This window comes from Carex rostrata, unplaced genomic scaffold, assembly GCF_964058835.1.
Source record: "Carex rostrata unplaced genomic scaffold, lpCarRost1.2 SCAFFOLD_41, whole genome shotgun sequence".
Taxonomy (NCBI): domain Eukaryota; kingdom Viridiplantae; phylum Streptophyta; class Magnoliopsida; order Poales; family Cyperaceae; genus Carex; species Carex rostrata.
The window spans coordinates 267,501-272,500 of NW_027601199.1; positions in this window are offsets into that span (position 1 = coordinate 267,501).

A 5,000-nucleotide genomic window follows, 5' to 3' on the forward strand; every position below is an offset into this window, starting at 1 on the left:
AAACTAAGCGGATGCGGCCACGCGTTGGGGAAAATTAAGCGGATCCGGCCAAGAGTCGGTGGAAATTGGCCCGAAAACAGCCCAGCGGCAAGCGGAAGCGGCTAACGTTGTGGAAAAGTGACCCGAAAACAGTTAAGCGGGGGAAAACTAAGCGGATGCGGCCACGCGTTGGGGAAAACTAAGCGGATACGGCCAAGAGTCGGTGGAAATAGGCCCGAAAACAGTCCAGCGGCAAGCGGAAGCGGCTAACGTTGGGCAAAAGTCACCCGAAAACAGTTCAGCGGGGCAAATTTTTGAAATTTTTTTTGAAATTTTGAAATTTTTTTGAATTTTTGAAATTTTTGAAGTTTTTTTGGGTTTTTGGACTTTTTTTGAATTTTTGAATTTTTTGAATTTTTTTGAATTTTTTTGAATTTTTTGAATTTTTTTTGAATTTTTGAATTTTTGAATTTTTTTTGAATTTATTTGATTTTATAAATTTTTTGTGATTTTTTGAGATTTTTTTGAATATTTTACATGGGTGATTTCGACTTGGGGGATTTTCAGGGGGTGGTAACCCTGGGCGTGGCTAGAGCCTCAAAATGCATATTCCCCTATAGGGGGGCAAGGTTTTCAAAAATGGGTGCCCCCTCATGTACACGCGCGTGGGTGTACATGGCCCCGTCGGTGCCAGCGTGGGTGGAAAATGGCCCGAAAACAGCCCAGCGGCAAGCGGAAGCGGCTAACGTTGGGCAAAACTGACCCGAAAGCAGTATAGCTTGGAAAATTAAGCGGATGCAGCCAATTGTTGGCGAAAACTAAGCGGATACGGCCAAGTGACGGTGAAAAATGGCCCGAAAACAGTCCAGCGGCAAGCGGAAACGGCTAACGTTGGGCAAAAGTGACCCGAAAACAGTTCAGCTGGGGGAAATTAAGCGGAAGCAGCCAAGCGTTGGGGAAAACCAAGCGGATACGGCCAAGAGTCGGTGGAAAATGGCCCGAAAACAGTCCAGCGGCAAGCGGAAACGGCTAACGTTGGGACAAAGTGACCCGAAAACAGTTCAGCTGGGGAAAATTAAGCGGATGCAGCCAAGCGTTGGGGAAAACTAAGCGGATCTGGCCCAGAGTCGGTGGAAATTGGGCCGAAAACAGTCCAGCGGCAAGCGGAAGCGGCTAACGTTGGGCAAAAGTGACCCGAAAACAGTTCAGCGGGGGAAAACTAAGCGGATGCGGCCACGCGTTGGGGAAAACTAAGCGGATACGGCCAAGTGTTGGGGAAAAATGGCCCGAAAACAGCCCAGCGGCAAGCGGAAGCGGCTAACGTTGGGGAAAAGTGACCCGAAAACAGTTAAGCGGGGGAAAACTAAGCGGATGCGGGCACGCGTTGGGGAAAACTAAGCGGATGCGGCCAAGTGTCGGTGGAAATTGGCCCGAAAACAGCCCAGCGGCAAGCGGAAGCGGCTAACGTTGGGCAAAAGTGACCCGAAAACAGTTCAGCGGGGGAAAACTAAGCGGATGCGGCCACGCGTTGGGGAAAACTAAGCGGATACGGCCAAGAGTCGGTGGAAATTGGCCCGAAAACAGTCCAGCGGCAAGCGGAAGCGGCTAACGTTGGGCAAAAGTGACCCGAAAACAGTTCAGCGGGGCAAATTTTTGAAATTTTTTTTGAAATTTTTTTGAATTTTTGAAATTTTTGAAGTTTTTTGGGTTTTTGGACTTTTTTTGAATTTTTGAATTTTTTGAATTTTTTTGAATTTTTTTGAATTTTTTTGAATTTTTTGAATTTTTTTTGAATTTTTGAAATTTTTTTTTTTTTTTTGAATTTATTTGATTTTATAAATTTTTTGTGATTTTTTGAGATTTTTTTGAATATTTTACATGGGTGATTTCGACTTGGGGGATTTTCAGGGGGTGGTAACCCTGGGCGTGGCTAGAGCCTCAAAATGCATATTCCCCTATAGGGGGGCAAGGTTTTCAAAAATGGGTGCCCCCTCATGTACACGCGCGTGGGTGTACATGGCTCCGTCGGTGCCAGCGTGGGTGGAAAATGGCCCGAAAACAGCCCAGCGGCAAGCGGAAGCGGCTAACGTTGGGCAAAACTGACCCGAAAGCAGTATAGCTTGGAAAATTAAGCGGATGCAGCCAATTGTTGGCGAAAACTAAGCGGATACGGCCAAGTTTCGGTGAAAAATGGCCCGAAAACAGTCCAGCGGCAAGCGGAAACGGCTAACGTTGGGCAAAAGTGACCCGAAAACAGTTCAGCTGGGGGAAATTAAGCGGAAGCAGCCAAGCGTTGGGGAAAACCAAGCGGATACGGCCAAGAGTCGGTGGAAAATGGCCCGAAAACAGTCCAGCGGCAAGCGGAAACGGCTAACGTTGGGACAAAGTGACCCGAAAACAGTTCAGCTGGGGAAAATTAAGCGGATGCAGCCAAGCGTTGGGGAAAACTAAGCGGATCCGGCCCAGAGTCGGTGGAAATTGGCCCGAAAACAGTCCAGCGGCAAGCGGAAGCGGCTAACGTTGGGCAAAAGTGACCCGAAAACAGTTCAGCGGGGGAAAACTAAGCGGATGCGGCCACGCGTTGGGGAAAACTAAGCGGATACGGCCAAGTGTTGGGGAAAAATGGCCCGAAAACAGCCCAGCGGCAAGCGGAAGCGGCTAACGTTGGGGAAAAGTGACCCGAAAACAGTTAAGCGGGGGAAAACTAAGCGGATGCGGCCACGCGTTGGGGAAAACTAAGCGGATGCGGCCAAGTGTCGGTGGAAATAGGCCCGAAAACAGCCCAGCGGCAAGCGGAAGCGGCTAACGTTGGGCAAAAGTGACCCGAAAATGGATCAGCGGGGGAAAACTAAGCGGATGCGGCCACGCGTTGGGGAAAACTAAGCGGATACGGCCAAGAGTCGGTGGAAATTGGCCCGAAAACAGTCCAGCGGCAAGCGGAAGCGGCTAACGTTGGGCAAAACTGACCCGAAAACAGTTCAGCGGGGGAAAACTAAGCGGATGCGGCCACGCGTTGGGGAAAACTAAGCGGATACGGCCAAGAGTCGGTGGAAATTGGCCCGAAAACAGTCCAGCGGCAAGCGGAAGCGGCTAACGTTGGGCAAAAGTGACCCGAAAACAGTTCAGCGGGGGAAAACTAAGCGGATGCGGCCACGCGTTGGGGAAAACTAAGCGGATGCGGCCAAGTGTCGGTGGAAATAGGCCCGAAAACAGCCCAGCGGCAAGCGGAAGCGGCTAACGTTGGGCAAAAGTGACCCGAAAATGGATCAGCGGGGGAAAACTAAGCGGATGCGGCCACGCGTTGGGGAAAACTAAGCGGATACGGCCAAGAGTCGGTGGAAATTGGCCCGAAAACAGTCCAGCGGCAAGCGGAAGCGGCTAACGTTGGGCAAAACTGACCCGAAAACAGTTCAGCGGGGGAAAACTAAGCGGATGCGGCCACGCGTTGGGGAAAACTAAGCGGATACGGCCAAGAGTCGGTGGAAATTGGCCCGAAAACAGTCCAGCGGCAAGCGGAAGCGGCTAACGTTGGGCAAAAGTGACCCGAAAACAGTTCAGCGGGGGAAAACTAAGCGGATGCGGCCACGCGTTGGGGAAAACTAAGCGGATACGGCCAAGAGTCGGTGGAAATTGGCCCGAAAACAATCCAGCGGCAAGCGGTAGCGGCTAACGTTGGGCAAAACTGACCCGAAAACAGTTCAGCGGGGCAAAACTAAGCGGATGCGGCCACGCGTTGGGGAAAACTAAGCGGATACGGCCAAGTGTTGGGGAAAAATGGCCCGAAAACAGCCCAGCGGCAAGCGGAACCGGCTAACGTTGGGCAAAAGTGACCCGAAAACAGTTCAGCGGGGGAAAACTAAGCGGATGCGGCCACGCGTTGGGGAAAACTAAGCGGATACGGCCAAGTGTGGGGGAAAAATGGCCCGAAAACAGCCCAGCGGCAAGCGGAAGCCGCTAACGTTGGGCAAAAGTGACCCGAAAACAGTCCAGCGGGGGAAAACTAAGCGGATGCGGCCACGCGTTGGGGAAAACTAAGCGGATACGGCCAAGCGTCGGTGAAAAAGGCCCGAAAACAGTCCAGCGGCACGCCGAAGCGGCTAACGTTGGGCAAAAATGGCCAAAAGCGGTGGAGCAGGGCGGTCTGAATCTATGCATCCACATAAAATGGGGGGTAAACCTGGGGGATTTCCAGGGGGTGGTAACCCTGGGCGTGGCTGGAGACCCAAAATGCATATTCCCCTATAGGGGGGAAGGATTTTTGGAAGAGGCAGCCCCTCATGTACATGCCAAGCGGGGTGTACATGGCCCCTGTGGGTGCCTCCGTCGGTGTAAAATGGCCCGAAAAACAAGATTATGTTACCCGAAGACACGATTATGTTACCGAAAAAACACGGTTGAGCGGGGGCAGTAAGCACGGTTGAGCGGGGGCAAAAAACACGGTTGAGCGGGGCAAAAAACACGGTGCAGCGGGGACAAAAGACACGATTTTGTTACCGAAAAACACGGCCCGTCGGGGGCAAGGAACACGAATATGTTACCGAAAAACACGGACCACGCGGGTTGAAATCCCCAGCCGTAGAGCCGGCGAAACATTGTGGGGCAGGGCGTCTAAGCGTGGAGGCGCCCGTAAGACCGATGCGGGTTGAAATCCCCAGCCGTAAAGCCGGCGAAAAGCGGTCGGGCAGGGTGACTCCGCGTGGAGTTTCGCCCGTAAGGCCGATGCGGGTAGCCGCGCGGGTTGAAATCCCCAGCCGTAAAGCCGGCGAAACACGGTTCATTGGGGCGCCTAAGCGTGGAGGCGCCCCGCAGAGACCGAGCGGGTTGAAATCCCCAGCCGTAAAGCCGGCGAAACACGGTTCATTGGGGCGCCTAACCGTGGAGGCGCCCCGCAGAGACCGAGCGGGTTGAAATCCCCAGCCGTAAAGCCGGCGAAACAAGTTCGGGCAGGGCGACTCCGCGTGGAGTTTCGCCCGTAAGACCGATGCGGGTAGCCGCGCGGGTTGAAATCCCCAGCCGTAAAG